Source organism: Gekko japonicus, unplaced genomic scaffold (assembly GCF_001447785.1).
Source record: "Gekko japonicus isolate JY-2015 unplaced genomic scaffold, Gekko_japonicus_V1.1 scaffold2042, whole genome shotgun sequence".
In the NCBI taxonomy this organism is placed as follows: Eukaryota; Metazoa; Chordata; class Lepidosauria; order Squamata; family Gekkonidae; genus Gekko; species Gekko japonicus.
This window is the reverse complement of record NW_015176514.1, coordinates 194,816-207,817: the sequence shown is the minus strand read 5'-3', so window position 1 is coordinate 207,817 and position 13,002 is coordinate 194,816. Positions and strand designations below refer to the sequence as shown.

Genomic DNA, 13,002 nt, shown 5'->3' with positions numbered 1-13,002 from the left:
TACAATAACTGGAATGTAGAGCAACTTAAAAATTATGCTTTCTGCCCTCCATTGAGAACATTAATGAGTTACACATTCCAGATTAAAAATGTGATTTTAGAGTTGCTTGGATGTATGCTGAGTAATCTCTTTATGTATCGAGAGTAAAGTGTGATCAATAAGAATGGGTATGTGTCATATCTAAATAGTAAAAGTCATAACAGATGTCTTTGACCTGTTTTGTAGGCATACTGTCATGATGGTCAACTAGTGTTGGTGGGGAGCAGGGATCCATAGCTACTGGATTCTGCTGTATATGGTCAATTGTAGACCTAATCAACTTGCAAACTTGTCTAACAACTTGAGCTGATATAACCCAGAGAAGATAGTTACATACATGTAGTGTTGTTTGCAGGTCTACACTGAACATAATTTAAAGCTATTTTACATTTCGGCAGGTTCTAATAAAATGTAGATCTTCTGTGAGTGTTCTTAGTCTACTGTCTCCCATAACTTGAAGTGAGCTTTACTTAGAGAAAGTAGTAGAGAAGATGCAAGTTACTTTTATGGCCACTCTTGGTATTTTTATGGCCACTCTTGGACTTCACTATATGTTACTTGGAGTTTTTGAGGTTTTTTTTCTTTTTGAGGAAACCTTGGGCAGGCTGTGACTGAATGCATGAAGGGAAGGCAGGGAGAGGCTGTATATCTCTTTTTTGAGTTATAGGGAAATCATGGGGCCTCAGTGGCTCACTCCACTCATGTAGGATAGGCATTTTAGCTGAAAAATATGAGGGGCAAGGCTTAAACAGTATCCATCCATCTGTCTTGTAGATTTGGCCTGCACCAGACTGCACCGGGTTACTAAAAATAATTTAATTATTTCCTGAGAAAAACTGCCAAACAGCACTTAAGTTTGAGGTTTAAGGTGACTTGATTGGGCCAAGTGGTAATGCCAAATGTATCATCCAGGCATTGTGAAGCCAGAGGTTGTGTGCTTATTGGGGACTCCAGAGTTCACTGGGACAGCAGTACTTGCCTCAGAGATACTGGGAGCTTCATGTTTAGAGCTCCCACCATTTTATATTTCATTTAAATATTTGGTGCGTAGAACTCCAGTTTGCAGGGGTACTAGAAGTTCAAACTTTTCTCTCTGCATTGGTTTCCCCCCACAGAATGGAGGGAAAGGGGGAATGTAGGTTCTGTACAGAACCTTGTGAGTCTGAAATTTGCTCAACTGGAAAACACTATGCATTGGATCCAAATTAAATTGTCCAGCGGAAAACAATCCTTTTCACAGGAATGATACCAAGGGGCAGTCAGTGGAAATTGCCAGTTAATCGAGATCCAGAGCTGTATGCTTGCTCCAATGGTGCAAATAGAAAAGAGTCATTAGCTGTAGAAAAGAGTCATTTCAATTAGTGGAAAATGGGGTGGGGGAACATCTCCCCTTCCTGAGGTCTTGATCTGATTCGGTACTCCCATGCACCAGCTTACTTAAAAAAACAACAACCCAACCCTGCTGGAAGCTCCATACCTGGAAGGACCTCCCAGAGAGTCTGATTTGGCCTGTCTGCCTTTCCTATTGGACTGTGTGGCTTCCTCACCCTTTGTATTTGATCTACTTGGCCATGGGCCATTCTGGTTGATTTTTTTTTAAGACAACTAATTTTCAAATACTGGGAAAGTGTGACAAGAATCTGGTAGCTTAAATGCATACAACTGAACTTCACATGTGCAACTGAACCCCAGTGTCTCATGTTTCAGAAAAAGCCCATAGGAGGTAACTGAGTGGAGAAATGTCAGAGATACTTAACCCTTTTCCTGCTGTCCATTTCTGTATTCCAAATTGCTTCTTAAGCTGCTCCCCGTCTCCCAAGCACCCATAGGGTTCCAAGCTCATGCTGAGGTGGCATGTAAGGATTCAATACCCATTTTTGCTCCCATGAAGTGTCTTCTCTATGGAAAAGAAAAGGATCATTTGAGTTCTGATGACCTGACTTTGTATATAATATGTAGTGGTGCTCTCACCATAGAACCGAGAAGTAAATTTCATGAAATCTTAGAAGGGTTTTACAAATTACACATGGTTAGGAATAGACTATACATTTGTAGAATAACATCTGAGGCATTTAAGAAACTGGCTAAAATGTATCTCATTACCGAAGAACTCTGAAAATTTCCGGCTGTTTTTCTGAAGGAATTGATGTGATCTAGAGAAATCTGGTGGTTCTTCAACATCTATGGTGCCTGAATAAGGTAATTCATGATCTTACTCAGAGTACATGAGTATCACTATTTTGATTGAAATAGTGGTGTGGTGTGTATCCAATCATTTGTGGACTTCAGAGTGGGATTTTCCCACTTGCCTCTCTTGTTGCAGCCTAGTGATTTTGTTTTGAGGGTCAGTGGACCCTTGGAAACACAATATGGGACAAACCTAGGGTCTACAATGGAAGGAGAGAATTGGCAGCAATATTGCCCTCCTACGAACAGAAATGCCATTCTATCTGAGGAACTGGATAGCTGAGTACAATCAAAGTCATAATGAAAGAACTGCCATTTTGAGCATAACTCATATTTGAAAATCCTATGCCAAGAGTAGTGATTAAAACAGCATTCTTTCTTATTTCTATTTGGAACAACTGATTGAGAGAAATTTTTTTTTATTTTTTTTTTGCCATGTGTGCACTATGGTCAAACTGTTAAGTCACACATTACCAAATGTGAAATATTTCAGTAGTGTGATTCCAGTGGTAGGTACTCATAATACATTGGAAGACCCTTGTGAATGTATTCGCCTGGAAACAAAAATATAAGCAATGCAGTTCTGAAGTCCAAGTTATCTTACTCTCCAGAACACTGAATTGGAAACTTAGATCTAGGGTTACACACAGCCAAGACTAAATATTTTATAGCTAACTTATGTGCATTAATAATAAAGCTGCTTCTTGAGTACTATAACTGTGTTAAGTTTGTATATTCTGTACGTATATTTGCAAATTTTGGCATCATGATAGAACAAGCATTGCAGTTCAAGTGGTAAGGAACTAGAGTGGATTGGCAACACGTTACTCTGAGCACATCTGAGGAATAAGTTTTTAGGTAGTTTTTTACTATGAATTCTAATTTTGAAGGACTAATTTTAGTACCTTGATTTGCTGCTCGTCTGTAAGTGGAAGCCATATTATATTCCAAGCATTAGGGAAAAACTAAATATATCTTACGTCATATAAAAACTATGGATTAAGACTCTGGCTTTGCTAACCCTTTTCCCCCATGGAAGAGCACTTGGAGATGACTATACATTAAAAATAAATCCCTGCAATGAACAAGCTATGTGGAATTTGCGGGGATGACGACACGGGGGGACATGGAGCATGAAAGGAGCCAGATCTTGAGCTCTGTGAAGATAAACTTTATTTTCTTATGCTAGTACTCCTTCTGCAGAGGAAAATGGTACTGGAGGGGGCTTTTTATAGCAGGCCAAAGTTGTTTATATTATTTTCTTTTCCAACTTAATGTTGGTTAGCTATTATGCAAAAAAGCACAGGTAGAGTTACAGGAGAAAACACAACTCTGTTCTTAAAAAACAAAAACAAAAAAACACTTCAGCGTTCTTCCCTCATCTCTTTCCCAAGCGTGGTAGTAATATTCCATGATAAAATCCTGACTTGCAATTTGTTGTTGGAGATGCATGGTCTTAATACTGCACAATGTAATACTTGTCGTTATTAGGAACTAACTTCTACCTGTATGGCTTGTATACCCAGCTATACTACTATTGAAGTGTTGTCTTTGAACACAGCCCATACAGAGTAAATAAAAAATAATATGACTTTATTCTGATTTGTCACATCTGAAGCTCTTCTTTAGTTAAGCTATCAAAGAGTCCACCACAAATTTAAAAATGTTGATATACTTGATAATTCAGACACCTAGTAGCTACTATACTCTTCTATATCTCTTTGGTGTATCTATCATTCCTTAAAGTGGAATTAGAATACTATTTTATGAACAAATGTATTCATTTGGGTCCTGAAACCTTCATATAAGCCAGAGGAGATGTAATAAGGAATAGTTCGAGAGGAAGTGCTGTGGCTCAGTGGGGAAAGTGCATACTCTGCAAGTTGACTATCCCAGGTCCCATCCCTGGTATCTCCAGTGAAAGAGTATGAAGTAGTACCGGTAGGTGTTGGAATACCATTATTTGCCTGACATCTGAAAAACCACAGCCCACCAGAATAGATAGTACTGAGCTAGGTGTATCAATGGTCTCATTCAGAATAAAGTCGCTTCTCAAGTTCATACATGTTCAAATGTAAATGGAAAATCAGCATTTTCCCCCTTAAAGGGCCAGCATAGTGTAGTGATTAGAGTTTCAGATTAGGATCTGGGAGACCCAGGTTTGAGTCCCCACCCTGGCATTCAGCAGTGGAATCAGCTGTCTAGGGAGGTGGCGAGCTCACCCTCACTGGCAGTCTTCAAGCAGCGGCTGGATGAACACTTGTCTCAGGGATGCTCTAGACTGACTCTGCATTGAGCAGGGGGTTGGACTAAAAGGCCTGTGTGGTCCCTTCCAACTCTATGATTCTAAGCTTGCTTGGTGACCTTGGGTCAGTCACTGTCTCTTATCCCAGTCTGTCTCACTGGGTGATTGTAAGGATGAAATGGACAAGAAGAGAATGAGCATCTTTGGGTCCCTACTGGAGAGAAAAGCAGGATATAAATATCCATAAATATAAATACATATTTATAAATACAAATAATGAATCGTAAAAACATGTTTAAAGCATAGAAGTGTGCAGTGGGGGTTTCATGGGCACTCTGAGATCAGTCTGGCTTTTGGTGCATTTACTGTAGTCCATACTGTTCAGTTCTTTCATGGCTAAAAAGCCAATCCATTTCATAGAGAAGCATATACTTCACAGTGGCCTCCTGTCATCCCTTTACATAATCTCTTTTGAATTTTTCATTTGTGTTTTATAGGCACAAAAAATGAAGGTTGTTTTATGGCAATTCTCCTTCACATGCAAGTCAGTTTATAGGGACTGGAGGGTGCTTGGTGCAGTTTTGTGGTAAGAACTCTAAAATGATAGTTGAAGAAAAAGAAGTGCTGTCTTCAGCTGTAAATCTGTTGTTCAAACACAGAACTTTGACATTCATGAGAGAGAGTGAAAGTTTAGTCATTCTTCTTTTAGGCTTAGCAAGCACAGATAGTTAGAACAAGTATTTGCAGCTAAATTGAATGCAGACACATCAGACCCATCGGGCCTGCATATTACCCATTCTGAGATCTTGGAATCAGCACTGTATCTATTATTATCTATTGACGGGTCTTGAGGTGCAGGAAAAGAGGTGCAGGAGCTCATTAGCATAACTCATTAGCGTAACTTATTTGCATAGGCCACACCCCCTAACATCACCAGAAGTGTGTCAGAAGGCAACACCCACCGCTCAGGCTCCACTGGACTGTTTTGGATTGTTAGCTATCTGGAGGGGGGGGGGAACGTGCAGATCTGTCCTCCAGAGGAGGGAGAACTTGTACCAGAATAAAACTTGGTCTTTAAGGTGCCACTGGACTGTTTTGGATGGGGGGGGGGCTCTGCAGCTTACCTAGCTGCTTCTTGCTTTGACTAAGGGCTGCTGGGAGCAGGGGGTGGGGCTTGTTGCATGCACCCGCCCCCTGGGCTCTTTACTGCCGGAGCTCTGCTCCTGTGCGCTCCTGCAGGAAATGACCCCTGTTTATTGATAAGAACTATCTGGGGCCCTTATTGTACCTTGGGCTTGGAAGGGTTTCAGAATAGGTTATGATACATCTTGGGGATCCTTAAGTATATCTTAAGTTTGATATTAACAGCTAGAACTTTATTACTAACTAAACTGAAGGTGTGTCACGGAATATTTAGTTGCTGGGCTAAACTGCAGCATTTTATCCAAGAAATGGTTGAGCAAATGCTGCATCTTACAGTAATGACAGCATATTCCTTCTAAATTGACAGTGTGGATCAAAAGTTAGTCAGATGAGCTACAAATATAGGTTTTCCTAAATATACTTCTGAATAACTAGATTGGTCAGTCTCTGGTAATTTTAATTGGAATTCTTAATTTGACACTTCTTATTACCTAATTCAAAGACCATTCTTAGATATGGGATGAAAAAGTTAAGATGAGCAAGTTTTTTTTTCTAAAAGAAGATTCTATTTGGCTTGGTGCATATCAGATAGCAGCATTGGATTGGGCATTAGCAAAATCTCCTTACTATTTTTTGGCAATAGTGCTGTGGAAAGTGTACACTGGTTTAGAAACCCAGGGGTCCATGGGAGACAATAGGGAGGGGTAGTGTGTGAAAAACCCAGGCCATGCCCCAAATCTGCCCTCTATGACTCTTTAAACTCTCAAGGGATTGAGCCGACTGAGATATCCTCTTCATCCCTCCTTTCCACTTTATATGCAATAATTGCCTTGTTTATGATGATGACAAACATAAATTCCCAGTAATCAGAGTGGTCAAATTTGCAAAAGCATGATTAGTAAAGGTAAACGTAAAGGTTTCCCTTGCTCAAAAGCCAGTCGAATCCGACTCTAGGGATGCGGTGCTCATCTCCGTTTCCAAGCTGAAGAGCCAGTGCTGTCCAAAGACATTTCCGTGGTCATGTGGCTGGCATGACTAGACACCGAGGCACACAGAACGCTGTTACCTTCCCACCAAAGTGGTACCTATTTATCTACTTGCAATTTCTTGCTTTCGAACTGCTAAGTTGGCAGGAGCTGGGGCCAGAGACAGGAGCTCACTCCGTCATGTGGCACTCGGGTCTCGAACAGCTGATTACCTTGTTACAAATAGTGAAAGTTTCATTGAAAGTAGCCATCTTTGCAGTTGTCTTCTATAGATTTTTCTTCTCCAACCCCCTTCCCTCCTTCATAGATTGTTTCCCTGATAGGTAGTCCAGATAAGTGAAAATGAAATGCATTACGGTGGTGGTCTAATGGGAAGGGATTGTGGGAAATTAATTCATTTGAATTCAAGTAGAATTGAAGGTTTTGATGAAGTGATGGATATGGCCTGAGCCCTGCCATGGGTTCTTACTGTGTTGGGAGAAAGGGTATACAAATGCCCTAAATAAATAAAATAGCCACCTGCTGGACAGTGAATTTGGCCCCTCAACTCATTGGAATTCAAAGTACTGTACAGTAATCATATATGCATGTAAATAGCCCCTTGTCTACTTCCCTCCAGCAAGTAAGGATTGCCTCGGGGCAAGTAAGTAGGAACCTTTGAAATAAATAAAACGAGTGCTTCTTTTTCAGATTGTTGTACTGCAAATATCTTGCTCTTCTATGCATTATTAGCAACTGGACTAGCACAAATTTTCATGGGAAGATAACTTTTGTGAACAGGTAGCAAGGCTGTTCTGCTTCATCATTTTATGTACTATAGTAAATATTTCCTTCCAGACTAAACTGCTTCCTAATTGCAAAGGAGTTCATCAAGGTTAAACTTTACTTATTCGTATCATCTAGATCATTCAGTTGTCTTCCTATATTATTCTATGAATTTCTGTTGTGTCTTGTATGAGACCCATCAATTCTGATAATTGTCCTGAGAAATGTTTGTGGACTTCTACAGTATATTTCAGAGTGAAGCTATTGTGTTGTCAAGCGTATGGACCAAATCCAGTAAGAGCAGTCAGTATGCAGGAATGTTCTTCTTAGCAAGTTGCTTCACCATATTTGTTCACACCATGCAAATGAACTCTCCTGGTCTGAAGACCAACACACGGCAGCAGATCACATGGTTGCTGCTATAGCTGTGAAGTCCCCATCTTCTCCCAGTTATAGAAGGGGAACCTTTTGCTGATTTATGTATTGGACAGTGTAGCAAACTTGGTGTAGCAAACTTGGTGATGCTGCATCTTTGAATCTGTAGATTGGGATGTGGTATATTTAATTTGTTTCAAGGACAAAAATGGTGTTTGTTTTCATTTTGGACTGACATACATGGATATCTGAAACTTACTTGTAACTGTACTGAAATGATATGTAAACAAAAATATAGGCTTTAAAAATACAAATTTACTATCCTGGTACAGAGCCAATCGTACGTGCCTTGTTGATGTTGTTCATCAAAAAGTGGCTGTAAATCAGGGCAAATCAGGCTAAAATTTACAGTGGCTGTAAATCAGGGTAAAAAGTGGGAGTAAATCAGGATCCAGCATGTAAAACTATTTGTGTTCTTTAAATGCCGTATGTATGTTCCATTTGGTCCGTCCAGTTCATTTAGTAAAAGTTCAAAAGGCAGTCAGCTACTTATCTTTATCTGCCCTGTTAAATCTATTCATACATTGGCTTTTCCTTTCTCTAGAAGTACTAGATACAAGTTGAGTATTATTTCTTACTTGTAGAGTTTGTTACTTTGCACAGGTTTTGTGGTTTAAATCTTGTCAGGGTTGGCACTGTCTTGGGAACAACCTGTGTTAAGTGTAGTCCTCTAAATTATTGATTCTTACCCGCTTTTTCCTTGTAGTTAACAGGAAAATGAATAAAACCAATATGATAACAGTGCAGTTCTATGTATGTATATTCAGAAGTCCCACTAAGTTCAGTGGGGCTTACTCTGTGTGTTTAGGATTGCGGTCTAAAGGAAGCTTGGTAGATGGTAATGTGGTCTGCTTATTTTAATTTAAGCACAATAAAGAGCTTCAGTTGAACCTGTAGATTGAATAAAAACGTCCTATTATCTCTGGGTTAAAACTGACTGCCACGTGATCCCCTTAATTTCTCATTTCAGAAGGAAAAGCCAAGTGTGGAGGGGAAGAATTTGAGGCAGTGGGTTTTGAAAAAAGGCTACTTCTCCTTTCCAAAATAGGGCTTTGCCTTTCTACTTTATTGTTGAGGTGGCTGACCAGTAAAGCTAGTTGGGTGTATCAAACAGGTTATCATTTGGTTTAGTGTGCTAGTTCAGCAAAAGAAGAAGAAGAAAAGAGAGTTTCTTGACTGAGAAATTAAGCTTGTTTCTAAACTACCTATCTTTGCATTCTAGATTGTTGATCTCTTGAGAAAACTATCTAGATTGTTGTGAGTCATTGTAGTTGCTGACTTCAGTTGCTGAAGATTTGTATTGGCAGCATGAATAGCTCTGGAAGTCTGCTTGACCCAATTCATGGCGATTTTGAGAGTTCCTGCAGATGGTATAGGGGGGCTTTTAAGGCTGTAGCATCCTGTACTTTATTGCTGATAAACACGTTTTGTACTTCGTTTCTGAGATACCTCAAGGTGAAGAAAATGTGATTAGGAAGTTAGGTCATAGAAGGAGAAGATTTGTAAAATTCTGTGAAAAGAGCAGGCCCAGAACTGGAGGTGATTTTGAAGGAATTGCAGATCTAGGTCTGAAGGTGACAGAGTACAGCTTCGGTTAGTAGCTTGCAATTTGTTTTGATGTTAAAAAATTCAGTAATATAGCTATGGGAAAAATGAAAAATGTGTACACATACAAATTTAGAAGCTGCTTATTAACATTTTTCCCAGTTGCAATTTTAGGTACACTGCCCTCAGTTTAATATATTAATGCAGTATATTATACAATTACAGCTTGAATATGTAACTGCAGTTGAACTAATTGTAATCACCTGCAGAGTCCTATAGTATTAGAAATGTTACTGCCTTAAACTAGGTGTAATTCTTTGCGGGGGTGAGGGACCAGGGCCAGGATGAAACCCTTGTGTGCAAGTGGAAAGTCTTTCTGCATGTTCATTGAGGGTAGTATTTCAAAATACCCCCCTGCTGTTCCAGAGGACCACCAGACTTGGGAAGGCTGGCACAGAACTTAGCCTAGGTTTTGTTAAATAATGCCAATCCTGATCCTTCTGCTGATTAAAAAAACCTTTTAAGTTATCAGGAAGCACATGTGGATTAGTTCTATAGAAATGTAATAATAATCTGGTGGAGTAGTAATCGCTAATACTGCTAAAATCTGAAAGAGGTAGAAGGACAAGCCTTAACTGTCAGCTGAAATGCTTTAGGGAATAGTGGACGCTATGAAGGTGTATGTAAAATGCCTAATACAAATGGAAGTAGCAAGTTGTTTTTACGCAGTAGTAGGTAGACCTTTTCATGGCTCCTGGCTTGAGTCCCATCAGTCATTGGGTTACTCTAATTTTGACTTGGGTATACATGATAGTTCCTGTGTCAGTTGCAGCTAGCTAATGTTTCATGTTTGCACAGAGCAGGTTAATCAAAGCTTTAAAATATTTTATCTAAAGGGCTAAACTGGTTGCAATGCTAGCTGCCCCATTCTCTTAGAGAAAGGGAAGTTAGTATATGTGTCAGATTTTTTAAGAATAAAAAGGGCATGCAGGTGATGGGCACTAAACCCTGCCTGCAGCATCTCTCCCCAAGAGATTTCCCCTAATAGAAGTGCTGACTAATTGCTTGATGAACTATTGAAGTATAGTCATTTACAGCCATGTTTATGGAGTTTGGAAAGAAAGTAATGAAGCTACTTATTTCTTAAATATTAATTTTTAGGGGGGAAAGCCACAGTTCTTATCAGTCAGTAATAGCTTGATTTTAAAGGCAGTTGTTGGTAATACATACATTATAGCTGCTTTACAGAAAATTTGAAGGAAATTGGAATTTAAGCAAATGTCTTTTAACGTATGGATTCTTGTTTGCCTCTCATACACATGCAGTGATATTGAGCAACTCCATTTAACTGATTAGCAAAATTTACATAAGCAATCTCATAATGGAACAAGTATGTTAAGAGAGGAAGCTTATGTTCATTTGGGCAGAAAATACTCAATAATACTACCAGTCTGTGAAGAAGAATACTATGGAGTGTAGGTAAACATAAGTTATGAAACAGAAGTCTAAAGTCACCCATATGGGCTTGGCATTCTATCCTGGTAAGCTACAGAACAAACTCTACTAGATCCCAGTGCCTGTGGCAATTGGCCATTCCTTGGCTGTCTATCAAACTCATTAAATTTGTGCATTCATTTATAATGCTTGTTTTCAGAAGGGAGATCTTTCCCCACAGTTAATTCTTAACACACTAAATCAGAGTTTTACTCAAAGGCAGTAGAGTATGGAGTAATGGAAATTATGGGTAGAGGTGCTTTGGGGGAATGAAAGGTAGATAGGTAGTGGGGAAAGGCCCTATAGTACCTTAAAAGGTACCAAAAGTGGGCTGGATCTGGTACAGTATTTCCACTTGCCTGCAGAGTGCCACTTTGTGAGGGGCCCCTCCTGTGATAGCCCAAAGTTCACCCTGAAATCCTGCTCCTGGAGTAGAAGCCCCCCCCCCCCCAGTAACAGGCTGCTGCTGCCAGGCATGTCATAGAACTTCCACTTCCACTTCACTTTTGCCTGTGGAAATGCTGCACCTGATCCTACCCAAGAAGACTGGTTGGGATGTGGTTCAGGATGGCAGTGGAAAGCTGGTGTGTGGATTTGAATGCTGGAAGTGTTGGGCCTGGCCATGGTAGTCCTCATAACAAAGCTACTAAATCAGAAGTCATGGCAGCTAGTAGTAACAGAGTAGTAATTGCTGTACATTGTTCTCTCTGTGATAAAAGTAGATTATATGTTATGTTGATATTCTTAAAACCACAGATGAATGTGGGTGAAATCTGCTCGAAATCCATAATCATTTATTGTTACCTGTTCATTTCTCACATTTGCACTGCTGGTTCTCCCCATTGTCTGATGGACATTTTGGATCTGACATTTAAATGAGAACCTGAACTACCAGTACTGTGTAGGTTGTAAAAAAAAGAAACCATGACTCTTAACTGAAACTGTAAACATGTGAGCTTTGGTAGTTTGGATTTACAATCTTGCAGTAGAATGTTGACCAAATAAGCAAAAATCTTAATGACTTTTCCTTAGATAACATGGACAGCAGGAACATCATACTACTGGGATTAGTCCAGTAGTTTTCTCATGTTTTCAGGCAGAAATGTTTATGTATTACAGTAAACCAAGCATTTTATCATTTTTATGTTGATGGCAATAATACTACAGTGGACAGCCCAATCCTGTGGTTCCATTTCAAATGCCATGATGCAGTCTGAATCCTATCTTATGGCATATAAAGTGCAATATGTGAACCACATTTGGAAAGTGCTCTTGATAGCATGCTCATGAAGGTAGTTAACCATAGAGACAATTTACATTATGGAACAGATATACTGAGAATGTGAATTTGTAAAGTAGTCATATATTCTCTGCTAGGCGAGTGAGACAAAACTATCCAGTTCAACTTTGTTTCCTGTTTACATTGCATGGATCTCATGCTACTACAAAGTGGTATGCTGTGTGCTGGCAATAGACAGGTGGGCTCTTGTATCTGAAGATGGGTGCTCCTCGCTTTCTGCTTTTTCTTCTCTTCCTGCACAGTCCTTGCAGAAAGCCCTGGCATAGTAATGCAGCCAGCTTCTACTGTGCCAGTGTAAGATTAGAGCTGGGTCCCACCTATGGGGCATTGGTTGTCACTTAGTGCAGGGAACCTTTTACTGACTTGTTTCAGTTTAATATGTCAGAGCTATATATGCTGGATCTGTTGCTATACTTCTGACTCCCTCTAAAAAGATATGGAATGCCATTACCACTTATGCTCCGAAATCACTTAGATGTTTAGTGGATCTGACACTCTTCATTATGTACTATTATGAGTGCTGAGAGAGGCCACACACTGATTTAATAAAAATTACAATCTCAATAGACCCAATACAGATTGAGAGAGGGATGTAGAATAGTTGAAGCTCAGTGAAGCACATTTAAATTTTTGGAGGTGGATTATTTAGACACATTTCAATCTGAGTTCAGTCTTGGATTTAGGATGGAAACAGCTTCGGTTGCCCAGTGTGATACTTGCTGAGAGTGTTGGAGGCATATACCTCCAGGGGTCATTTCATAGAAAAAGAGCTGCAGAAGCTAATTAGCATATGCCACGCCCCCTGACATCGCCTGCCAAGGCGAGCCAAGCGGGCTCCAAACGGGTGAGCCGAGGAAGGCTCC

The 13,002-nt window shown here is 39.8% G+C and overlaps 1 protein-coding gene across 1 annotated transcript in view; it reads left to right on the top strand.

The window, feature by feature from the left end:
* HOMER1 (homer scaffolding protein 1) overlaps nt 1–13,002 on the top strand; it is a 116,628-nt gene that overhangs the window by 1,870 nt on the left and 101,756 nt on the right. The window lies entirely within an intron of this gene.